Below are 27,182 nucleotides of genomic sequence, written 5' to 3'. Positions count from 1 at the left end.
ATGGTTTAACGACAAGTAGTGGAGCATGGGAAAATGGGCGGATAGTCATTGGTTTCTCATTACACAGAGACAAACTTGACAAGGAAAAAATATCCTACAATCACCGAGTCTAAGAGAACAAAAATGGTTTGACAACAAGTAGTGGAGCATGGGGGAATGGGAGGATAGTCATGGCTTGCTTATCACATAGACAAACCTGACAAGGAAAAAATCTCCAAAAATCACTGAGTTTAAGAGAACTTGTTGGAAGAGTGTTATGCACAAGGATAAAGGATGAAAGGTGTATATTATAAGAGATTTCCATGGGAATGATGAGTTTGCTACAATCAATTTGTCTATAGCCTTTTGGTTATAAATTTAGATGCAGGTTTTTGTGTTTGCATATTGTTTGAATGCCACACTCTCCAAGCCTAACATCACATTATTGATAGCACCTAGCATTGCAAAACTGTGATTTGCAGCATCGAGTCTATGAGGATGATGTAATTTGTATGAGATGCAACCTGTGAATATGATTTTTAACCCCTCTAAAATAATTGTCTCAAGGGTGCAGGATAGTGCAATGAAGTTTCTATGAGAGAATTGTGTTTTCATCATCCCTTACACTACAATTAATAAGATTGTTCCGTTTGGAAACTATGTAGGATACATCTGTTCCATTTTCTATATGCATTCTGCCTGGTATGGTATGAGAGGACTCAAGTGAAATGTCGAGAAAAAAGTATGGTTATCCCTTTGTCAAGGCTAAATTTGTCTACTATGATTATTCATTCAAAGTAGTAGGTGGCATCCTCGAGTAAGCAAGGCTCAAAGTCAGCCCAATTGAAGGTAATGTTCATAGGCTCGTTGACTTGCATAATAGTGTAACTTGCCAGTGCATCTTGAAACAATGCGCTATCAAGGAGCTCCCCCTTGCGTGCACAACCGAAGAGTCCGTTAACGGCTCCTCTCATGCTCTCAATGATTTGTTGGTTGTACAAGACCAAATCGATGAAGCAAAGGCATGTAGCATCATCCACCATTTGCAAAGGTTATTTACACCTAGGTCGAGGTCCAAATCTATGTCTAGATACACAAAGACTGTTGATACCCCCCTATAACTATTTTTGAGGTTAGGGGATACTGAGATGCACAGCCGAACTTCTTGACTAGAATCACTTGCAGTAGCAATCAGATGGCAGTGACAATAGTATATGTCAAAGAATATACCCACTCCGGCGGTAGCTTCGACACATCACCACTCGTAATGTTAGCACCACCCAATGCCTCAGCAGCAAGAAACTGGAAAGAAGGATGAAGACGATGCCTCTCAATAGAATAATATCATAACGTCCCGAAGCTTAATAACTAAACAAAGCTTAATAATGGGTTTTATTCACAGCAGGTTCAGAAAAGGAAAGTTTTAATAAGCAAAGGTGTGTTGCATATAGCTTGTTGTGGCCATCTGCGCCGCCGCCGCCGCCGCAGATGGGTAGGAGGAGGTGAACTTAAGCGCTCGAGGCAAAACTGTCGCCTTGCACATTAGCTCTGTTGCCGCCCGTTATTCACTTGGCACAAATTTGCCCCCTTCCCTCATGAAGTCATCTACAGGTCATTTTTGAAGCTGCGTGCATACTGCCCTTTGGTTGTCCCCCTCGTAGCCAGCCGCGCCGCCGCAGATGGCTTGGAGAAGGTTTAATACACCGTGGTTGAAGGTTGTTGAAGGCTCACAAAAAGCATAATGGGGAGCCACTGGCAAGAAAAGCTATAGGCGGTCTTGTTATTTTTTCAAAATGCTCTTAACTTTTAATGTCATCCCACTTACAAATTTTGAGATTTGCCTTAAATTATAAGTTTAAAAGTGCGGTAACCTACAAAATTTAAGAAACTTAGTGTAAAATTTTTTACTATAATCAATGTGCTCCTTAAATTTCTCACATATCAGTATTTGAAGGTTGAGAAACGCGCTTTTAAGCACTCATGCGATAGACATAGAAGTATCAATTTTTTTGCATTTTGAGGAAAAATTACCAAAATATCCCTCTAGTTTGTGGAAATTCCCAAAATACCCTTGTATCTGTTTTGGGTAGATTATTGCTTTGGATTCTTTTAGAGTTTATTCCTTTTGACAATTGAGATCCATTTTTGAGTGTTTAACACATAATTTCTTATGAAATAGCTAGCAAAAAAGGGCATTTATCTCTAAAAACAATGAAGCAATTCATCGTCAAAGCCTATATAAGCATCTCAAATTCTAGTTTTAACATCTTACAATGATAGACAATCAATCTTCTTATGAAAATCTACAAAACAATTTGACTTTGGAGATATTTAGTCTCCTATCGAGGGGTATTTTGGGAATTTTAATAATTTGAAGAGCAATTTGGGAATTTGTGACAAAATATGGGGGGTATTTTGGGAATTTCCATAATTAGAGGCGTATTTTGGTAGTTTTCCCTTATTTTTAACCCTTAACAAAATGATTCAACGAGTATACAACTAGTGTTTGATTTGATGTTATAGATTTATGGTGGCTAACGTTGAAATTTCACATCATGTAAGATGGTACTATTAGTAAATACAAAATAGGACCTTAGAAATTTCATTGATAAAACGACTTCGCTTGGACGTTTTGAGAATTGCACACCTCTAGCATGCATGAATTTTATATATTATTTTCATTCACTTTTTCTCCTTTTTACAATGGTGGATAGTTACAAAATTTTACTTCTCCTTTAATAATATTTTAATCTGTAGGAGTTGCAGCAATTCTACAAGGTGGATATATTTGTTGAGGACCAGCAAGCATGGCAGGTAGCAAAAGGACATAGGGCACCTGTCCCATCCTCCTTTTGCAAATGGCCATTAACACTACTGTCACATTGAACTTGAAAACAAAAGCTACGCATTTTTCTCAATGAATGGGAGTAGCCAGGTGGTTAAACCTCTGGCTTAGGCACTGTCTCTGTTAGGGTTCGATTCCTCTAAAATGAACTCTCGTGTGCACTTTTTACAATTGGATGCTGCTTGGAGAACTTGGCTGAGGGTGCTAGGTCGTCCCACTAACAAGAGGTAGATACCTCCTTTTTGTTTTCATATGAAAATGATTGGATACCACCTCCGCATGGCCTTCGCTTCCATGCCCTAGTGTGACATGTGCCAAAAACAAATCGGTCTTCTCATTCAAGAGTACTATGAACTCTCTCTCTCTCTCTCTCTCTCTCTCTCTCTCTCTCACACACACACACACACACACACACACACATGGAGAAGAGGGCTCAACAATTAGGCTTTTGATAATTTTAAGAGTCTTAGAGATGAATAGACACCAACCCTTTTGTGTATTTTAAAATTCAATTTCACTCAACAATCAAGGTTCCCATACATGGCACTTCTCAAACCCTCATTTTCACTCTTCTTAGTGCCCTCATTACCTATCTCTCTCAATTGTAAGAGCTAGATATTATACATATTATAAAGATTCTCTCCCCCTCCTTTTTTTCCTAATCAATAACCCTCACCCACACGTATGCCTTGTCTAGCCAGTTGGGGTTTTCCCTGCTCCTCTAGTAGCTTCCACCTTAGTCTACATTCACGATCACATGTCCATTATGAGAGAGAGAGAGAGAGAGAGAGAGAGAGAGAGAGAGAACATGTGAGAGGAGACAAAATGTTCTGTGTTATAGTCAAAGAGAGAAAAGAGTGCATTTGTAGCAAGAGAGTAAGAGCGAGGTGATGCGAGAGGAGAGACATAGAGTATGCGACATTTTTGTTCCCTACAGCTCCTGGAGTCAAAGCCTCATGAGTCACATCTCTTGAATAAGTACGTGAAGACAAGAATTGACACACATTGATCGTTGCTCTATTAGGCTTTGAGGGTGGTTCTCCATATGCTATGTGTGTGTGTGTGTGTGTGTGTGTGTGTGTGTGTGTGTGAGAGAGAGAGAGAGAGAGAGAGAGAGAGAGAGAGAGAATAGAAGAAAACTATAGACATGGTCCCTAAGTGGCATGACCCCTTCTGATTCATCTTTGATGTTAAAGATGGGGCTCAAACCATACCACAAAGGACAATATAGACCCATGTCATATAAATGTTTGCTCGGACTTTGATTCGCTCGAAAAATCTCGCTCGGTGTATGGTAAAACTCCTCAAATCCCTTGAGGGGCCTTGTGCCCATTGAATGGACTTTTTTTGTATATGATGAAAACCCTTCTACAAAGGATATGCCAAGGCTTGCATGTATTATTTTGAGTTAAATCAAATTTAGCTTGAATGAGCAATTTTTTTAAAATAAGAAAAGAATAGAAAATTGTGAGTTTTGCCAACAAAAAAAAAAAAGTCAAGATGTCAGGATCTGAAATGAAAGGTGAAATTAAAAAAATCCATTTAATATTTTAAAATCAAAATATTATTTGAAATAAATCTAATTCATACTTAAAACATTGAAAGCATGTGTAACTCAACTCTTCTCTAAGGCTTCTTTTAGAAAGCCAAAAAGCTCAAGGATATCCCTCTCTCTAGGAACTCTTTCCTTCACTTCAGAACTCCTTTTGAACACAATCCATCCGCTCACAGTTGTGGGTTTGGAGAAGAAAAAAGAACTCCTTTTGACCAAAATAAGCTTAGTCAAAAGAGTGTGGTAGCTACAGTGCTTAAACAACATGGTCTTGCACATGCTTGAGCACACATATTCTCCAATACATGGTTTTAAGTGACCGAAGCCAAAACCCTTTCCTCTTTAATAGCAAATATCCTTTGCATCAAACACCACCCCCTTGCCTCCTTGTGTCCAAGATATATCCCCCCCTCCCCCCTTCTTCTCACCGAGCCACACGGGGGTTGGTCACAGTGGGTTGGTATATTGTCTTCCTTCAAATGATGTGTGTAAACATAAATGGGAGTCCCAAAAATAAACAATGCTCAATTAAGTTTTACACATTTTTCTATGGGGCCAAATAGACACATTAGTCAGGTACATACAGTGGGTCGAATGAGTTGTCTTTGAATCATCTTTCCATCCGGCTTAGGGGACAACAACTACACATAATTATGTAACTTTTTGCAGCTTAAAAGGCACAATTGCGACTTAGTAGATAGATCTTGTTTGGGTTAGAGTGTGGATAGGACTTATATTAGGTTTTATGGACTAATCTATCCAACATAATCTTATGCCATTGGACACGATATGTAGTGTGAGGTGTTTGGATAATCCCTTTGCAATATACTAGCCTATAGAGGTTGATGAGTTGTTTGCTCCCAATTGGGATAGTAAGATGTCAAAGAGAAATTGTCCCCAGCCTTGGGGCTTTTGACTAGTTTGCATTGGAATTCGAATTGTCACATCTTTGAAGTTTGCAAGGTTGTGGAGTCATTTGGTTTAGCTTTTAGGGGACACAAAGGAGCATCACATGTCTTATTAGGACACTCTCTACTTGCCAAGTATGCTACTTTAGAAAAGAAGCGTCCATGTGTTTTTCAAACCAATGGACACTTCATGCCCTTGCACCAATTTTGGGTTTCCTCTCTTCCTATTCCTTGACGTAACATTGTAATCTATGCATTTTAAAAAACATATATATTTTTAGCAGTATTCCCTCAAAACAAATGAAAGGGTCACGATGGCTTTCAAAAATAATAAAAAAGTGATAAAATTGCTAGGTTGAATTAAACCGGTATCAGTGTTTGGGAAAGGATTGCCTCAGCTAGTTTTGAGCCGATTGAAAATCGAGACTAGGTAACTGCAAACCATGGTAAACGGAAGAAAAACCGATGAAATATGTGAGAAAGTCGTCCAAAAATTTTACAAATCTCAAAATTTTTGCTAGTATTTTTTTTTTCTTTGTAAGGAAAAAACTAGATCAGCAACCGCTTAATAAAAGAGACTTTCTTGAACGTTAGCACTGACCGGAATCAAGCTATAAAATGCAAGAAATGTAAAGCCATGTGAAGTTGCGAAATGAAAGGTGAAATAAAAAGAACTAATTAATATATATGTGTGTGTATAGAATTTATTAGAATTATGCAAAGTGAAACTTCACTTTAGCATTCTAAAACAATAGAATGCAAAAAAAAATTGTGTGTGTGTGTGTGTGTGTGTGTAAAATTTACTAAAATTTATGGAAGGTGAAGCTTCACTTTAGCATTCTAAAACAATAGGATCCAAGAAAAGTAAAGACATGTGAGGATGTGGAATGAAAGGAGTCTCCCTAACCCAACACAACATATTTAAGGGTTTCTTTTAGAAAGCCAAAGAGTGAGTGGAGTTGTATTAAATTAAGCCAACAGACTCATTACAATTGCTCCATGCTCATACGGAGCCATGTGTTTGTTCACTGGTTTCGTATATGCTATATACGGGTTGCGATTGCGGCCTTCCTTGTAAAAAGATCCTATAGACTCATATTTGCGGCTTTAAGTCTTTGTAACCTATGCATTTTATGACTGTATGGAGTTTATAGAAAGCTAGTTAGGAAAATTTGGGGAGAGAGAGAGAGAGAGAGAGAGCCATAAAAATAACCTATTCAATTTAGCATTTTCTATTGATGTAAAAGAAATCATAAAGATAGCTTGCCCTTTTTAAGTCTATGATAGTGGTCGAGAAAGTATTTTTCTCGAAATGGTCAGATTTCTTACTTGTAGAGATACTAACTGTGTATACTAGTCAATTTCCACAAATTTGTAGGATCTAAACTAATTTCATGTTTTTTGTTTCATTTTTTCTTCCCCTCAAGTTGATTTGAAACCGCCTAATATGAAATTTTCTTCCCCTCAACTTCATTTAAAACAATTCAATCTGAATTTTTATTCCTCTCAACTTGATTTGAACCGCCTAATACGAATTTTCATGTTTTTTGTTTCAATTTTTCTTCCTCTCAACTTGATTTGAAACCGCCTAATATGAATTTTTCTTCCTTTCAACTTGATTTGAAACTGCCTAATATGAAATTTTGACCGGCTCAAGGCTAAGCTGATGCAAACCTTTCCTGAACACTATAAAATCACAAATGCTATAAGAATTTTATTAATGTACCGGCCACATTTGTTTGTGTCTAGGGTTAGGGTTTGAGAACTTATTGTATTGATATAGTTGATTGATGCAAGGATCAAATTTAAATTATGTTACTTAGATCAAGAAACTTTGCTAAAATGAATAAATGAAATCTCTTTGTAGATATTTCCTAGCCAAATTTAGACTTAAAAATATTCTTCTACTAAACTCTCACTCAGATTTTCTACCATCATCCCACCATCCCGCTGCCCCAAACCAACCAAAACAAAAGGTGTTCCCTTGTAAGCATGTATATGTGTGAGAAAGATAATAAAGAGCAGAGACAAGGGGAGTGGGACTTTGCTCTTATTGAAGAGGGAGAGAGAGAGAGAGAGAGAGAGAGAGAGAGAGAGAGAAGGTGCTCCCTTGTAAGCATGTATATACGTGCAAAAGATAAGAAAGGGTGGAGAGAAGGGGAGTGGGACTTTGCTCTTATTGTAGTAGAGAGAGAGAGAGAGAGAGAGAGAGAACAAAATGAATTGTGGATGATGTGTAAGTGTGGCATTGCAAGGACATGATGCTTGTGAGCGCAATGCACTTTCCCTTTGTTGAATGTAAGTGCTCAAGCATTTTGATATTCGAAATTACTGTAGTCATATGGCACTTGTTTTTCCCCATACTCACAATTGTGAGTGGAGATATTATATTAACTCAGCAAAGAATGTACAATGATATTCAAGTAGTGCATGTGCCTTGAAGGAACAACCTTTCCAAAAACTGGATGCACAATTCATAAGAGACGATATTTTTCCCTTATCGAGCACATCCAACCGGAGATCAGATGTCAATCTCCCCCTAGAGGGAACCACCCAAGCACGCGATATGCAACTTAATACATGTTTTCATATTCTTTTGCTTGTGTAGTTGACCCTACTCTTGACCCTATTATATATACTAGTAAAATGGCGCCGCCTTCGACAACGGCATGGCCCCTCTTACCCTCAAGCCTATTGCTCTTGACAAACTTCATAAAATAGAATCAAGAAAAGTACTCTCTCTCTCTCTCTCTCTCTCTCTCACACACACACACACACACACACACACACACACACACACTCACACACACACACAAGGCCAATTGAGTTCCTCTTTGTCTCACCTAGATTTTGAGGGAAATAGTGTTGAATTGGTTAAGTTTTCACAATTTTGTATTGGAAAACTGATAAATAGGAATTGTGTCTAGTTGCCAAACAACTTTGTAGTGCTCTCTCTCTCTCTCTCTCTCTCTCTCTCTCTCTCTCTCTCTATATATATATATATATATATATATATATATATATATATATATATATATATATATATATATATATATATGGGTCTCGCTCGCTCTTACCAATGGTACATTGGCAAGGCCTTTGCCAACAACACCGCTTCCGGTGGTGCTTAGGCATGCCATATACTACATAAGCCTTACATTTAGTGAAACAGTGTTGCCCCATATCAGTATCTTGTGTGATGTCACATGACTTTTAGGTGCAATTGTGTGTGATTGCATTTAGAGAGATGCTCTCTCTGTGCATCTATTGAAAATAGCCCAGAGCTTCTCGAACCTGACCCTTGCATTTAAGATGCAAGCATATGTGACTGCATTTGGAGAGACACCCTCACTTTGCATCTGTCGCATATAGCCTAGAGCTTCTTGGCCCTACCCAAGTTTGGCATATCCCGCAATCCGTGCATTCTAAGAGACGACATCTCGGACAGGAAGCTCCTCAAGCACAATCACGTTTGGCATACATGTCAACCAAGGCACTGCCAAGCACGATGTTTTCTTTCAACAACCCTTGACTAACAATATCATCACGAATTCTTTTGCCCATATCAACATCTTGTGTAATGCCATATGCCTTCAAGGTGAAATTGTCGGTGATTGCATTTGGAGAGATGCCCTCTCTCTGCATCTATTGAGCTTCTTCACCCTTATCCTATGTTGTACATATCCTATAATCAATGGCATCGAGACAACCTGTTGCACTCTATCAATTCCACCACACTTGACGTATATGCTAACTAATGTCTTGCCTAAGTCTGCGTTCTTTTCAAGCCACCCACTATGACAAATAGCACCATCTATTTTATTTCCTTGATAGAAATCCTTCTCCTTAGCAGAGTCTTTAAATGAGCTCACAAAAAAAAGACTTATTCTCTTCCCCTCTATGTTTGCTCATGTAGCGGAATTTTTGTTGTCTCGGCATTGCTCTATGTTCACAAAATCAACTCTATGTGTGTGAGCACGTGCTTGTGGTCGCAACTCGCTGCGTGCAGTGTTGTTGCTCTTTGATCCTCAACCTACGCATGAAGTATAGATATAGATGTGTGACAACGCACATGCTATACAATGTAACAGACTTGCCTTCCTACTTTTGTTTGCCCAATCTATTAAAAATTGAACTACACCTTTTCCATCTATTGACACATGCTAAATAACCATTAGGAAAGATCATTTGCACTGGTCGCGGGCGTGGGTAGAGATGGCATGGTAGAGGTCGACTCTCTCCCGCTGTCACATTGTTCACACTCCACCAGTGGCACCTCTCTCTCTCTCTCTCTCTCTCTCTCTCTCTCTCTCTCTCTCTCTCTCTCTCTCTCTCTCTCTCTCTCTCTCTCTCTCTCTCTCATGTGTGCACTGTGTCACCCGTGTCGTTAGGCTACAGGCAGAGAACTCTTGCGTGAGCAGCAGGAGCATCAAACACATGTCCGGGCAGGGTGGGAGGGGGGAATACTTTCCCCCTTTATATAGTCCCTAACCTGAATGTGTAAAAATTTAGCAGTTTGCGCCTCAAGAATCTGGTGGAGATTTTTTACAATTTTAATCGGTTAAAAATACATTAGACACTGGTTTGTTTTATAGACTATGATTTAAAGGAGGATTGGAGAAGAAATGTTGACCAAGTTTGGATGATCAAATAAGCAAGTCTCCCTTGCACGTGCGTGTGTGCACTGTGTCACATTTGTTGTCGGGTTGTAGGGAACACTCGCGTGCAGCAGGAGCATGCGGCACATGTCCATGCGGAGGGGGAGGAAATTCTTTCCCCCTTTATATATAGTTGCTAACCTGACATGTGTAGAGATTTAGCAGTTTGCGTCTTAGGAATCCGGTCGAGATTTTACAATTTTAGTCAATTAAAACTACATTAAATCTTGGTTTTTTTGTGGACAATGATTGAAAGGAGGAGTGAAATAGAAATGTTAACCAACTTTGGATGAGCAAATGATGAGCAAATTGAGCTACTTTCTTGTTTGATTGAACTTTGAGGATGTCAAAATGCCAGGTTTGAAAATGACATTGGCACCCCGATAAAAGTTTGACGATAGTTGCTTTTGCATTGAAAGGTGGGATGCTGACCTCTTTGGTCCTCCTCAAGTCCTAAGTTCACTCCCCTAGAGTCGCCTGTTAGGAAATATGGCGTAGCTAAGTAGATAATTGAGTAGATTACTTAATGGAGAGAGATAATTTTCACACACAAGAGATTATAGAGTAGAGAGAGAGAGAGAGTACACATGATATACGTGGTTTACCCAATGTGGGTTACGTCCACGGGAAAGCAACCACTCAATGGCTTTAGTACTTCAAAACAAGAAGGTTGCAAAGGGAGTATACCCTTAATAGAGCTCCCACCTTGCTTCACTCTCACCACCTCACTCCCACCTTGTTGTATCAACTTCACATTGTGAAATGTATGTAGAAACGGCTTCCTTTTATAAGCCAAAAGGGTTGCCCTCTCTCATGAGGGGCAGCCATGTGTAGCCGCCCTTGTGTGGTTAAGTCCAAATCGGGCCCTCCAATCCGCCCATGTGTGGCTGCCCTTGAGAAGACAAGTCTGCTTTTGAATTCGGCCACCAGCCAACAGAGTGTTCATTTTCCGACCACTTTTCGGCCACTGTTCGGCCATAATATTCCGGCAAAAAGGAATATTCCGACCGAGACTGCTGGCCGTGAAAATTTTGGTCTCCGGCGAGTGATTTTTCTTCAAGCACGATGGCTTCTCCTCATAATGGGGGCCTTACAAATGTGCGTTTTTAATACAAAAAATTACAAGGGGTAAATCAAGCTCGATACTTAACAATCTCCCACTTGGAGACTGATCTCCAAAGCAAACCTGTGACTGCTTTCCATCCTGGCTTCTTATCCTTGAATGCCAATTGAAGATGAGAAAAAGCTCAACTTCTCCTTATTGACCACCTTTGTAAACATGTCTATAGGATTTTCATGCACCTTTCCTAGCTTTATTTGTCCCTCTTCCAAAAGAGTGCGTATGAAGTGATATCTCACCTCAATGTACTTTGTCCTTGAATGAAAGGTTGAGTTCTTTGCAATATGGATAGCGCTTTGGCTATCACTGTACAAGACACAATTCTCTGTTTTGAATCCAAGCTCTTCTAAGAATCTATGAAGCCACAGAATTTCTTTGCTTGCCTCCATCATTGCTACATACTCTGCTTTTGTGGTAGAAAGTGAGACCACTTTCTGCAGCTTTGAAGCTCAGCTTACTATTGTGCCTCCAACCATGAAGACATAGCCAGTAGTGCTCCTTCGAGTGTCTTTGTCACCTGCCATATCTGCATCAGCATACCCTTCTAGAAAAATATCAATTCCTCCAAAATACAAAGCATTTGTTGCCAGTGTTCTTTACGTGGGTTGTCTGTGAACCTACTTACAACTCCCACTGCATGTCCAATGTCTAGCCTTGTCTAGACCATAGCATACATAAGAGAACCTACCGCTGCAGCATATGGAACTTTAGACATATGGACTATCTCCTCTCGTGTCTTTGGACACATATCCTTGGTTAGTTTAAAGTGACCAGCGAAAGGTGTAGAAACCGTTTTTGCATTTTTCATTGCAAACCTTTCTAGTACCTTCTTGATGTAATCCTCTTGAGATAGCTTTATTGTCTTCTTTGTCCTTTCCCTTGATATCTTCATACCAAGTATCCTCTTTGCAGCACCTAAATCTTTCATTGAAAAAGATTTAGATAGCTCCTCTTTTAGGTCTTTGATGTCATGCATGTTAGCACTTGCAATCAGCATGTCATCAATATACAACATTAGGATGATGAACTTCCCATCTCCCAAATTCTTCGTGTAGATGCAATGATCCGAGTTACATCTTGTGAATCCATGATCCAACATCCATCGATCGAACTTCAAGTACCATTGCCTTGATGCTTGCTTTAAACCATGTAAGCTCTTCTTTAATCTGTAAACCATTTTCTCCTTACCTTTTACTCCATACCCCTTTGGTTGAAGCATGTAAATTTCCTCCTCTAAGTCACCGTGAGGGAATGCCGTATTTACATTGATTTTCTCTATATTTAGATCATGAGCAGCCACAAGGCTTAAGATAAGCCTAGTTGAGTTCATTTTTACAACAGGAGAAAATATTTCATTGAAGTCGATACCTTTCTTTTGAGAAAACCCTTTTACCACAAGCCTAGACTTGTACCTTTTCTTCCCACCTTCTTCTTCCTTCAGCTTGTACACCCATTTGTTGTGAAGTGCCCGCTTACCTTTAGGCAACTCAACCAGCTCCCATGTTTGGTTGCGATGTAATGAGTCCATCTCCACTTGCATGCTCTTCATCCATTCTTCTTTGGATTCATGTTGCATAGCTTCCTCGTATGATTCTGGATCTCCAAAATCTAAGATCAACAGATGTTTGAAGGAAGGAACGATCCTTTTTGGAGGTCTACTTGCTCTTGTAGATCTTCGGGGAATAGCTTGAGACTCCTCATTTGGTTGACATTGTTGCACGTTGCCACCGTTTGTAGTCCTTGAGTCTTCACCGTCCTCAAGCTCCATGTACTCATCACCTGTTTCTTTTATTTGTTTTCTTTCCAAGCAATCTTTGTACATATTTTGTTTGTTAAAAATAACATCCCTACTCTTAAAGATTTTACCATCTTCAGGATTCCATAGGCGATACCCAAAGTCACCTTCTCCATAGCCAATGAAGAAACACTTTTTGGACTTCGCATCTAGCTTTGATCTTAGGCTTCTATCTATGTGCATGAACGCCTCACACCCAAACGCTTTGAAAAATGCATAATTCACCGGTTTACCTATCCATGCCTCTTCTAGAACTCCCCCATCCAATGTTGTTGAGTGTGACCGGTTGATTAAGTACACAGACGTACTTACAGCTTCTACCCAAAGCTCAAGCGGTAGGCTTGCATGTAGCCGCATGCTTCATGCTCGCTCCATGATTGTCCTATTCATCCTTTCTAAAATCCCAGTTTGCTGAGGTGTCCTTGGGGTTATCTTTTGCCTCCATATTTTATTGCTGGCACAAAAGCTTTCAAAAGCTTGGCTGCAATATTCACCTCCATTGTCGAATCTGAGGCATTTTAACCTTTGTACCTAATTCATTCTCCACAAAGGCTTTCCACCTTTGAAATATGAAAAACACATCGGATTTATTCTTCATGACATCATTAGGGGAATTTTGAGGTCACTTTTATATGAGAATATATGTAGAGAGAGGGAGGCTTTCCACCTTTGAAATATGAAAAACACATCGGATTTATTCTTCATGACATCATTAGGGGAATTTTGAGGTCACTTTTGTGCCCTGTAAGAATATGTAGAGAGAGAATATATACTTTATTTTAAAAATAGTGAAATGTTTGTAAAAAGGTGAGTTTGCATCCTTTTTACCTCCTCCGAAACATGTCATTGTCAAATCTTTCTAGGATCTTAGTATTCTAAAGAATACTCCCTCCAAAACTAACGAAAACGTCAATTCTGGCCCAAAATTCAAAATTTCCAAAAGCTGAAACAAACCTTTTCTGTGTCATCTTCTTCCTCGTATCTGCAGAGCTTTTCCCTATAGTACTATCTCTAACAAATACTGTTAACAGACTTCCATGGAGAAGAGAATCTTATACCATCTACACATTGAGCTAAATGAAGAATATTGTCCAGTGCGCAAGAGAAACAAATGTGCACAGGTGTCCTCGTCCATATTTGAAGCAATGCGACAAGATTAAAAAAAACACATTGATCTCTGGATTGATGGAAGATTGTATCCAGTGGACCCAATGACAAAGAGCACTCCCCCATTCTCCAATTGTTCATCTTTGAAAAAATTTGTGGGTGATGGTCAAAGAGGGTTGCTGGGTTATACACAGAGTCTTGCGGCAGAGAGAGATATTCTTAAGTTAGAAGATCATTTGACCAAACAAATGATAAATACTCTTAAACAACAGCTTGAGGAATGTAAAGAGAGCAACGAAAAGCTACAAACTTAGCTCAAACAACCTAGAAGAAAGAATACAATGTTAGGAAACAGACAAAGAGAAAAGAAGTTAAAGAACATTGAAGCCTTGAGACGTGGTGGAGGAGGTTGAAGCAGGAGAATTAGAGCAGCAAGGTATATATGCTTATTTTATATTGTTAAGTTTCTACTATTCTTTGTTAATATGCTTAGGTTACTTTTCTTTGTTAAGTTGTATTATGATTCTGCTCCACATTATTATGCTTATGTTAGGTTGTTATTATGCTATTGTTCTTTATTAAATGATTAATATTCAATTAACTTTAATTTAGTTGATCACTGTTTGTTTATTTTGTTGGTGTCATTTGGACAAGATCAATAATCGGTTAATTTTGTACCTTTAGATTTAGGACTTTGCTACAACCAAACTCTGCATCAAACATGGAAATGGCATCTAAACATTATTGTGATGTTTTACCTCCCAAGGTTTCCAAAAAGATTTTCACAGAGAAGAAGTTTAAAAAGGCAAAGGAGCAGTGCATTGAGGGATTTTTGCAGAGCTCTTGCTTGGACAAGGAGGATGTGAAATATACTATGGATAAAGTAGGCATTAGCATAGATGGTTATAGCAAGTTGTTCAGAAATATGAAGTCAAGGTTAAAGCAATGTAAAGTCAAGTCCTCTTTGCTTCCAAAGCCATCCATTGTGCAACAGGCAAGGAAAAAGATCAATGAGAGGATAATGGAAATGTTGAGTGAGCCTCACCACATTCATGGTATCTATCATGGTAAAAAGAGGGATCTTCAATTTGACGAGTTCAATAATATTTTCCTTGACTTGAAGACACTTCAGAAGGAAATGATCAGATTCTATGATCTGGAGCATACAGAAGAAAATGGTGTTGTTAGTTTTGTGATAAAGCTTGATGAAGGCGAGATTGTTAAGAACAGAAAAATTGAGAGGATTTCCATAACTTTAATGAACAGAGCACTGAAACCGAAGGATACCAAGTACTTCAGCGTGCAATCGGAGAAGAATGTTTGGTGGCTCGGTGCTTTTGAAGTAGAGAATGAAGACTTTGATGTTCTGGATTGGGTTTTCCATCAAACAACAATACCCGAAGTCATTAATGCACAAGAATTAGGGGAAGAGCTTGAAGTTGAAGGGTTTGGAAGTTACAGGGTGGAATGGCACATGGGAGGAGACCTTAAAACCCTTAAATGTATGTACAATGTCTCCAAAGGAGCTATGGCAAAGAGCCCTTGTCTGTATTGTATGGCATCAGCAAAAGAATGTAATCCTGCAAATTGGAACAAAGCACCCAATAGGCATACTCAAGATCCAAACTTCAAAGAAGTTTCAAATATTCCACTTGCTAATGTCCACATATGCACTCTGCATGCTCTTTGCATTAATTGTGGAGAAAATTGTACATCTGTATGTGGGGTTTGCCTGGAAGTCACAGCCAAAAGCAGCTAGAGATGCTGCAATCAAATGTATTGAAAGGGTTTTATCAGAAATTGGCCTTCACAGTGGTAAGGTTAAGATTGAAACAGACCTGAAGAGGTCTTCAAATGGAAACAATGTGCCTAGAAAGGTCTCTATTGGTGGTGTGAAGGCCAAAGATTTCCTAGGATTTCATGGCAAACTAGGAAAGGTAAATGCCAAGAAGGGTTCATCCAATGTGAAGTATAACCACTGGAAAGCTCTCCACAATGCCATCAAAGATCATGGTCTTGAAGGTACATCAAGAAATAAAAAATCAGAGGTATGGGAATCACTAGACAAAGTATTTTCCTACTGTGATAAGACATCCTGGGGCAAAAATGATCTGCCAAATTTCAAGAAAGTGCTCAATATCTTCAGAAGTGCAATGAAAGATGCTTGGGATCAGGAATTCACACATTACATGGTAAGTTTTTTATTTATTTTCTTACCTTTTTAATATGTACATACTTTTAGTTTGGCAGCATATGATTAATCTCATACTTACTAATTATTGACACACTTTTACTTTGCCAGCATATAATTTACAATCACACTCCCTGGTTTGTAAAGAGATGGGGCTCCCTGTCCATATGGTCTACACAAGGCATGGAGAAATCCCATTATCAAGCAAGAACCAAGTTTTTCAAGCATACAAGACATGGGAGAGGTGCAGTGAAGGCAAACAGCTTGCTTGAGGTTTTCCAATGGTTCTATAGACAAATATGGCATAGAACCAGATCATAAATGACAAAGAAAGCACTACTGAACTCAGATTAGCAAATGCCTTACACAGGAACAAGCATAAAAGACAAAATTCATATAATAGTTCATCTGCAAATGAAAAATTCTTACAATGGCTAGCTACAAGAGAGAGACAAGGTAGAAAGTGGGCCAAATTACAGGTTTGAGAAAAGTCAGTCTTCTGATGAAGGTACATCAACTTCACCCCTAAACTTCAGAAACTTCTGCTTACTGTAGCCTATCATTTGTCTCTTGAGGTCCCCAGAGTGGGCAAGCACATAGGATGCCATTGTTGCAAAATAACCAGCTCTAGAACCAGTAAGCCAGGGAAGAATCCAAAAATTTTGATGGCTTCCTCCTTTTCCACCAATATTAACTTCTCTAACCCTGGAGGAAGCTGATATGAACCAACAACCTTTGCAAGTGCTTTAATTGCAAGCATTGGCAACAATGGTTCTCTTGTAAACTTGTTATGGAATATAATGACAGTCTCTTTGTTGAGCTTCCCAATAAAGTGTCCCAAGCTCTGGTTCCTTCCTAAATTTAAGGGTCTGGAACCCTTCCCCTTGCCAAGGAATTTGTCTGTGTCCAGTATTTCAATCTGCAAAAATATGTCTTGGTTAATTGTTCAGCACATTAATTAGACAAAGCAAAATGGTCATAAACATACCTTAGGAGACTCATCCTCCTCAAACAAGGCAGGTTCCCATATATCAATGGATCTAGTTGGCCTTACTTCATAATCTCTGGTCTTTTCCTCTCCCATATGCTCTATTTTAAGCCTTTTCTAGATCTCATTGAACTCCTCTTCAGAAGGTACACCCTGTTGTTCATATCTCAGAACAATGTCCTGCACATGCTTTCCAACACTTGAGCTGTCAATAAAATTTTCTGCCTCTGTGTCCAAGACTGCTAAGGGGCAAGGTGAGTAATCAATAAATCCTATGTCATTAGATCCCCACTCAACCAAAACTGCCAAAGCATAATCTTCCCTTAGATCAAAAAGATGTTGAATGTCATTAATCAAAACATATTCCTTTTTGTTAACTTTGTATGTGGGAAATGTTGTTGTGCAATGCAAAGGATCAACATCTTCATCCTCAATGTCAACATTCTCCACTTTAGTGATGTTTTCTGCTTTAAATTTTGCAATGTCCAGCATCTCAGTGCTTTGTAGTTTCTCTTCCTCTTCATGGAACTCCATCTCTATCTCCTCTTCCTCCTGGTCCTCCTCAGCCTAAGAAATCTGCTTTGGAATCTCTTTGCCCTCTGGTGTTGGGAGTACATTGAAGAAAATGATAAGTCCAAGGTCATACTCTACCAACTGGCAATGCATATTACCATGAAATTTGCAAGGCTTTATGATCTTTTGCCAGTCTGGATGAAGGCTTGACCACTTCTTTGCAATACCTGTCCTTGACAAGCTACCTGCTTTACATATATCAACAAAATGAACAAGATTGTCAAGCCTGTGATCTCTGGTCAATGCTGTATATATCTCTTTCAAGTCACTAATTTGGGTGGAGAAGCCATCCACAAGTACTTGAAGATCAAAGGCTGCATTAACAATCTCTTTGACACTTTGAAATCTTGTAAGTTCATTAACTTTGTAAAGAAAAGACATCAGCCTGTCATCAGCGGTCTCTTGTATATCCTCTGTATCCATTATGACAATCCACAAATGTCTGAGAAAGAGAAAAGATAAGTTTATAAAGACATTAAGAAATAGACATGACATGGTGTGTAAATTTCTTCTGACTAAAATATATAAATAAACCACCCTTCCTTCATAATGGAAAAAACTAATAATGGTTTATAAACAAGTATGCAAGTTGTAAATCTAAGCAAGCAAGAAAGAATTACATCAAATTGTGTCACTTGCTAAGTTTGTCACTTGCTACGCGAGTTGTGAGGGTTAGGAGAAAGTCGGCACTCACTAAATTCGCGCACGACGTGACACTTGGTATGCGAAATCCATGCACGTGCTAGGAAGAGGTCGACAGCTTCAGAAATCGCGCACGGGGAGGGTTGGAGGCTTTATTTCTAAGCCTTGTGAAGCACAATAAGCGGAAAAGCGGGTTGGGTAGGTTGTTTTTATGGCAAAAAATGCCGCCTCGGGGGGTGTGCAAAGCGGTTGCCGCCTCGAAGTGTGTGCCCAATGGCTAGTATGCGCCTAGGGAGGAGCGGTGCGCCTAGGTACTTGTGCATAGCGCCCTATACAAGCCCAAGAAGCTCCTCAAAACCCAAATCAAGCGCATTTTGAAGGAGGTTTTACCCGGTTCTTCCGCTTCCACAACCTGATTCTTCCAGCGCTTTGATCAATCGTCACCCCGCGCGCGATCTGCGTGAGTGTGAATACATTGCTCCCTTAGTCATTTCGCGTACGGGGTGTCACATGCAATGTGTGCCACTAAGTCCACCAGGAGGAGTTTACCATGTGTTTGTATGCCTACCGCTTGTCGCTCCGTGCGCGAGCCGCTTGGATGCTGAAATCTTCCAGTGCTATTGTTATCACGCACGGGGTGTCACCAACCATTGCCAACATGGCCAGAGGATTTTCTATTGTTCTTTGTGAAAGTAATAGTAAAAATTATATATACATCTTTTACTTTTTTTACTAATGTTTGTTGTTTGTTGTGCAGCAATCATTCCTATTCCTTTTGAAGATGGCAAGGACCAAGAAGACTGCAAGGAAGGTTGATGAGCCTCTATCCAAAGATGAAGAAGAAGTTCCTCAGCCTAACAAAGCTTCAGCTGGTACTTTACCAAACCAACCATCCACTTCCAAAGTTCCTGGCAAACCAACCTCTGCTGGCACAAAGAAGAGCACATCTCAGAGGAAGGATTCTTCTCTACCTGACCCTAAACCAAGCAAAAGGAAAGCTACACATCAGAGGAAAGCTTCCAAGCCTTTGCAGCTAAAGCCTCTCCTTACAAAGAGAAAGTTCAAGCAGGGGGTCAAATGTCTAAGAGAGATAAGGAAGGCCATAAAGGCCATCAATCTTGCAATTCCCAAACTGCCCTTCCAGAGACTGTACAGACAAGTTGTAGAGGAGTACAAGATTGACATGAGGTGGACTAGAACTGCATTGGCATGTATCCAAGAGGCTTTTGAGGACTTTATGATTGAGCTTTTCCAAGATGCCTATATCTGTGCAGCTCATGCCCATAGGGTTACTTTGATGGACAAAGACATGATCACTCTCAGGAGGCTGAGATACAGGTTTTCAAAATTTTTGGAGCCTGTCCCTATGCATGATATTAAGGCATTCAATATTCTCAACATTCCTCCTTGGAGGAAGCCCAAGGAGCATGAAGTAGGAGTTGTTGATATTATTGAAGAAGAGGAAAAGGAAAGGAAAAAGAGAGCCAATGAAGACAAGGAAATTGCAAAGATAAAGGAGCTTGACCTGTTGGAACCTCAGCTAGTGCCCCTCTTGAGGAGTGTCAATCCTACTAGTTTTGTTGTCACTCTATTCACTGAGGAGGATCCTAGGGAGGATTACAATTTACTTGACTTTGAGACCTTGGAAATTCTCAAGGACTGGACCAAGGAGATCAATTTTCCACTCCTTATCACATGCCTCAGGTTGTTTTTGTTTTCCTCTGTATTTTTGTTTATAGCAAGAACTCTTTATATAACAATATCTTGTACCAGGTTAATGATGCATACATATGAGCTAGACCTTCAACAAAAGGTGGAATTTTTAGACCCTTCTATCTCCCACTTTCTCAGGACAGAGACAAACATTAGAGAGCTCACAAAGTGGTTGACTCATGTGGACTTGGAAATCTGTGAAATTTTCTTGATTCCTTATCATGAGAGGTAAGTTTCCTACCTACACCTTGTGAAGAGAATTTGCTAATTCATGTTAGAAGGCTAACTGAGGCTTGTTTTTATAGCTCACATTGGAGTTTAATTTCAATTGATATTGTGAAAAGAAAATGCTACTTTGTCAATTCTCTTGCTGGAGTACATGGTCAAGCAAAATTGTAAGTATAGCAGCAGACACATTTTGTAAACCACAAGCACATACTTTTAGTAAAGCAGAACCTCATTTATAAAGAATTTTGGACAGTGCTGCTACAAGATTTATAGAGACACTGGAGAATTGTCCACCCATGCCAAAGATGCTGAATGAAATCCAATTTTCAGTTGTGAAGGTTGGAATTCTTTATGCTTTGTTCACTTCAATGGATTATCCTCAAAGATTTTTTCCCATAAATACATGTAATGAATTGCAGGTTCCAATCCAGCCTGAAAGCCATTCATGTGGATGGAGGGTAGTGACAAATGCCAAGCTCCTCTTGGACTTCATATACTGCAATGACAATCAGGATATAGAAGTATAGCATATTTCATATTTGCGAGCTGTATTTTTTCTCATTTTATTGTTCCTAAAACTTGCTTTCTATTGCCTTGTATAGATCAACAGAGAGTGCTATAGTGAGAACCATGTATGGTTGACAAGAGCAAGGATTATCAATTATATTATTGAAGCAAATGGACAACTGCAAGAGGTATTTAAAGATGATGATGTTGAAGAGAAGGGGAAAGCAAAGCTGGAAAAGGAAAGTGAAGAGGAAAAGGCAAGTGAAGACGAAGAAGAGAGTGGTGAGCAGGAAAAGGCAAGTGAAGAGATGGATGATAAGAGAAAGAGGAAGTAGCCTTCAAGCCCTCTTGCCAAAGATCCCTTTTCAAAAACAAAATCTCCCAGGACAAAAGAGCCCACTTCAAAAAGAAAATCTCCTGCAAAAGCACCAACCCCATTAAGGAAGTCCCCTAGGGACAGGAAAACTCCTGGCAGAAAACTATTCTAGCTTATCGTAGCCCACTTGTATCAAGCTTCCCAGTTCTCTATTGTATCCAATTGTCTATTCTATAGCCCACTTTGTAACCAATTGGCCTTTGTATGGACCCTTGTATGTAAGTGCAAATATTTGAAATTGAATACATTTTGATCACCTTGTTTTAAGACTCTGTTACAAAATCAAATCATTGGATGTTTGGAAAAGTTGCATTTCAATAACAAAATAAAGATCCTTTTAGATCCTTGCAGGTCATGTGATACAAAATAAGATCCTTGCAAAATTGCCTTGAAGGATGTTTAAGGCACCAAATGTACAATGCCATCCAAGATGTCCTTGCATTGTAGCCTCTTTTCATTCCTTTTTGATACCTACAAAAACAGTCCAAGTTAAATAAAGAACCAATAAGAGAACAAGAGACTTTTAGGCATAACAGTTACCTTTCCACCATTTATTTGAAAGCAGAATGTTGTGGGCAGTTCAATTTCATCATTTTGCAGGTCCAATCTCAATTGTTGTAAGCTACACATGCCTCTTATCTTTACAATTGACAGATGCTCATTGTTTATCCATATATCAATGTCTTCTATTGGGTTGTCAATGAAGTCCTCCATGTCTTGATCAAGTGGAGTTAGCTGACCACCAACATAGTGCCATCTTCTGTAATAAAATGACATAATGAAGTTTTGTGTCCCTATCATGTATTTGCAAGAAATTGAGCCAGCTTGCACATTACAAGTGATTCCATTCACTGTTTTGGTGTTCCAACCCTCATCCACAAATTCAAGTACATTTGCTGAGTCTAAAGTCTTCACCGAAAACATTGTTCTAGATTTTCTAACTTCAGCATTAGAGAAGAAGTCTACAAAAACTGTAATGGGCATGAATATAGAAATTCTACTATGTTTTCTTGCTATGTTTTCTTTCAAACACTTTTGAATCTCACAAAACAGTTTGCACCTGTAGCCCTCACTTGTATTTGAGCTAGGGAGTGACCATTCTCCACTTTTGAAATCAGGCAAGTCTAGCTTGGTTGTGGCTCTAAGTTCTCCATTCCTTCTAGGTGGAACATAATAATGGTCAAAGAAGAATATTCCATTCTCTGCCAGTGAACCCTTAGTCCTTCCCTTGTATATTTCTTCACCAATTGATCCATGACATACATCCAGAATATTTATAACACATTCTACTGGCTGCCATTCCATAATGTTTGAAGGATACAAATCTGTACAACAAATAACCTTATACAACATGCATTACAAATAAGGATTTAAGTTAAGAGACTTACAGTTTGGTCTATGTAATGGCAAAGCAGAACTCTCTGAGTCAATATGCAGATCTTTATGCATGTACACATGCTGCACCAGCACCTCTTTGATTGATTTTTTGTTGTCCCCAAAGCTGAAATCTTTAACAATACCCTTCCATCCCGCCAAGAAAGAGTTTTTGGTGGAAGACTTTATTCTCTTGTTCTGTTGCATCAGTATCCACGTTCCTTTGTGTATAGTCATTGGAATCCATTGTCCATTTTGATTAGTCGTGTTGTAAGTGACAATGGCTTCAATGGAAGTTCTTGATCGTTTTGATCGTGATGAAGATTCTATGGTGAGAAAAGAAATGAGCAGAGAAGTCTAGTCTGAGTTCAAGAGAAGAATAAGCAGAATGTGCAAAAAACGGTTCAAATCTCGAAAAGATCATGAGATAGAATCCAAACGTTGTTTTATGATGGCGACGTGCAAAATGAAAACAATATAATATGAGAAGTACGTCTTTCTAAAAGCGACAACTATTGAATGCCTTTGCACTTTTACTTGTTTACATTGCTATTTACCAGCTCAAAGTTGCAGTAAAGATAGAATATTTTCTTTTTTTGTGAGTTTTCAAAAATAGAGGTTCCGTAACGGAAGCTCTTCAACCATTGGTTGAGACCACTCTCTCTCTACACGCTAAAAGGCACAAAAATGACCTCAAAATTCCCCTAATGAACCCATGTTTTACTAGTCACGTCATCTATAAATGTTACATAATACAATGAGCCACCAAGTGATGGTGTACTTGCAGGACCCCAAACATCAGAATGAACCAACTCAAGTTTTTAATTTTTTCTTTCATTTCCTGATTTGTGAAATTTTGCCCTTTTTTGTTTACCATAAACACAATCTTCACATAACTCTAAGTCCACTTCTTTCAAACCTCGTAGAAGCTTCTTTGTTTGAAGGATTTGCATTCCTTTGGCATTCATATGCCCAAGCCGATGGGGTGGTCCGGGGCGGGCAACAAGAGAGGCGACCTCTAAACACCCCTCAAGGCTCCCGTGCTGCTCAATTGGGGCTGGGGCAACCACAAGCACAACACAACAACAAACCCACAGCCCAACCCAAACAAGATAGGGGCACCACCTAGTTATGGTATGCGAACTAGGACGCAAGAGAGATTTTGGCATAACCAAGAAGATGCACCACACAACACACACAAGCAACCTCACACCAAGACACACATGAAATGGACCAGAGAGAACTAGAGCAAAGGGAAGAGAGAGAGGAAAGGATCTTCCGTAATACTTTATTTGTGACTTGCAAATGGAGATGGTTCGTTATGATGCTATCGTAGAACTTGTACAAAACTCACTCAATGCTTAGTGATTGCTAATCATTGCCAAAACACACACACACACACTGTCTTAGGGTGTGGGAGACCTCTCACCACAATACCCTCTTACAATGGACACAAAACTGGCAATGAAAAACACACTAAAACACTTTCTAAAATCAAGATCAACCGATAAAAACTCAAAATACACAAGTCACCTTGAATTCACCAAACCGTATTGCACAAATGGAAGGACGAAGATTTGAACGTCGAATCACGCCTTTGATGCACCAAACCTCAATTTATTGATGATGAAGGAGCATGTACAATAGTGGTTTTGAGATTTGTGGAACTCACGCTCTCTTACTTGCAATGTGTAGCTTGAAGGCTTCTCTCACACCAAGAGTGAAGCTCACAAGTGGTTGCTACACCTAAGTCTCTCCTCACGCATAGAGTGTTGGGGTGCTATGTGAGATATTGGAGGTTGTTTTACAAGAAGGAAAGGGGCCTATTTATAGGTTGGAGACCCCTCATTAAGATTATTGGAAATCCTAATTTACAAGCTAACAAATCAGGATTATGATTTTTTTGAATATCAAAACATTGCGGGCCTTCTTTGTCTGCTTGAGTCATGGGTGTGGGCTCAAAAGAGAGCATTATTGATGGTAGATAAGGTGAAAGTAAGTAAAGAGAGAGAGAGAGAGAGAGAGAGAGAGAGAGAGAGAGAGTTACTATACACATGTCTTGAGGCGAGGTGTCTTTTATGGTTAGGTCAATGGCTATTTTGTGTTAGTATGTTAGTGGTTAGTAATCACTAGAAAGTTAATGTTACATTTACAATGGGTAGAATGAGGTGGATGGTTGAAGTAAGATGGTTGAATGAAGTGAGCAAATCCTTGTGATGGTGAAGCTTGAAGAAGTTTTGGACTTACTTGTGTAGGTTCTCAAAATGACTATCGATCTTCTTCTTCGTCTTCCCTTCTTTACGCCACCGCCGCCAAGGTTGATCATCGTGATGAAAATGATAATTCCGTTGATGAGATCTCTTGATTTGCAGAGGTTAAGCATGGTACACATGCTGAATTTATGTATATATATAAGGGTTAAGATGGAATTGTACTTGGAGATAATAGAGAGAGGCATAGAGATGGTGTATGTACATGTGGAGGTTCATAAAAGAACTATAGGGATGAGAGAGAAGGGTAATGGTGAAGAGGGTGGGAGAAGCCATGGAAATTTCAGGTTTGAGTGAGGGAAGGAGAGGGAGGGATGTGTAAGAGTGAGTAGGTGTGTGGAAGGGTGAGAGAAGACTAAAAGCTACTTGTGAGAAAAGTGGGCAGACTGGGGTCCACTCAAAAAATCATAGCTCACCGTTGGTAGCTCCAAAAATCATGAAAAAATTTGGGGTGATTATTCAGAGCGTGGGCTACATTTTCTCTTTTGACCACTGCTCCAAATTCAAAGTGGAGATAGGTGCCAAAATTCTCACCAAAAAGCCTGTTCTTTATGCCTGCAAAAGTCTTTTAGTGGCCCCCTCCTTTGTTGAATTTGTACAATGCATCCAAGAGTGAGCCCCTCCTTTGTCATATTATAATACAAAGCATCCAAGTTGCCCTTGACCCATGCATGGAGGAGGATTATTGGTGAATAAAGAAATATATACATGGTGGGACTAGTGTATGGACTATTGATGGACTTTAGCTCAATGAGCACATGGTGTTAGAATAATGAGTAAAAATAATAATAAAAATATGGAGGAGTTATGGATATGGAAAGATATTGGAATCATATGATATGGTCCCTCCTTGAATTATTTTGGGTGAAAGAGTAAAAGGTATGCAAGTAAATAATATAATAAAAGTAACCAATGAGTAGAAATCAATTTTTTGTTTTCACGAGGGTGAGGGTGAAAATGTGGGAGTGATTTGTATAAAGGAAAAATATGAGGTTAGAGTATGTACAATATTGGCAAAAAATATAATTATGGTGTAAGAGAATGAAAGAAGGTATACATAGGTTTAATACAACACACTCCTAAGTAGAATATTTAAATAAAATACCAAAATAATTATAAAAAATCCCTATATTTAGGCCATATATACAATGAAATATTTACACACAAAGAGGCCATAATATACTTTTATTTTTTTATTTTTTTGGCTCAACTAACCCAGTGACTAGCTAGCTGAGGGTTTTTAAGAAGATATGGGAAAAGCCCCCTAACTCACACACGCCTATGTACAGTGAAATGGTAGGGATAGCCATAGCGTTTGGGTGAATTTGGTAGGGTGGAGTAACTTACTATGGCAATTATGGAGAGCCGAAAAACGGCTATCACCGGTAGTGCCACACCGCACTGTCGACTTTTGTACTTGCTGCACAAGCTGAAGGTTGCGTGCTAACAGTACACAAGTAAAGTGTACCAACCTTTTCTCCTTTGGCAACCACCAAAGATCCCTTTGAGTTCTTCCACCGTTTGCTTCCGAATGCAATGTTGTGAGCTTCATCATCCAATTGTCTTATAGAGATCAAATTTTTGCGAAGAGAAGGAACATGCCTAACATCTTTAAGCTTCCATTCATTTCCGTTAGCAGTTTTGACACAAATTGTACCTTTGTCGACAATTTCACAAGCTTCATCATCTCCCAAGTATACATACCCAAAATTACCTTTGGTGTAATCTTGGAAATGTTGCTTGTGTGGTGTCTCATGGAATGAAGCCCTAGAATCTACTATTCAGGAATTAGACACATTGTCTAATGAAAGAATTAGAGAATCTTGCTCTACTTTACCTGCCACAATGGCCTCCGATGTTGGCTTATTGTCTTGAGACTTCGACTCCTTCTTCTTCTTCGACCAGCAATCCTTCTTGACGTGGCCCTACTTACCGCAGTTCCAATATTCAAGAATTGACTTTGTGCGTGACTTGCTCCGTCTTGAGCGATCACGACCCTTTTGGTTTTTGAACCTCTCCTTAGGCCTTCCTCTTGTTTCCACTGACATTGCAGCACTTGATGATTCTCCTGTGGTTCTCCTTTGCATTTCCTCGCTTAGGAGAACACCCACAACATCATCAAACTTAAGAGTATTTGTGCCAGAAATAGAATTACTTACAGCCATCACAAGGCTGTCCAACTATCTGGTAGAGACGATAGTATAAGGAGAGCTTGCACTTCGTCAATCAAAATTTATTTTCATCGATCGAAGTTGAATTATGTTGGTGTTAAAGTCATTTAGGTGTTCTGCAACCGAACCATTCTCTCCCATCTTTAGATTGAACAAGTGCTTCATGAGGAATACCTTATTGGATG

The sequence above is a fragment of the Adiantum capillus-veneris genome, chromosome 20 (genome assembly GCF_014529385.1).
Source record: "Adiantum capillus-veneris isolate H3 chromosome 20, ASM1452938v2, whole genome shotgun sequence".
Lineage (NCBI taxonomy): Eukaryota > Viridiplantae > Streptophyta > Polypodiopsida > Polypodiales > Pteridaceae > Adiantum > Adiantum capillus-veneris.
The sequence above is the reverse complement of the archived record's forward strand: the minus strand, read 5'-3'. Positions refer to the sequence as shown.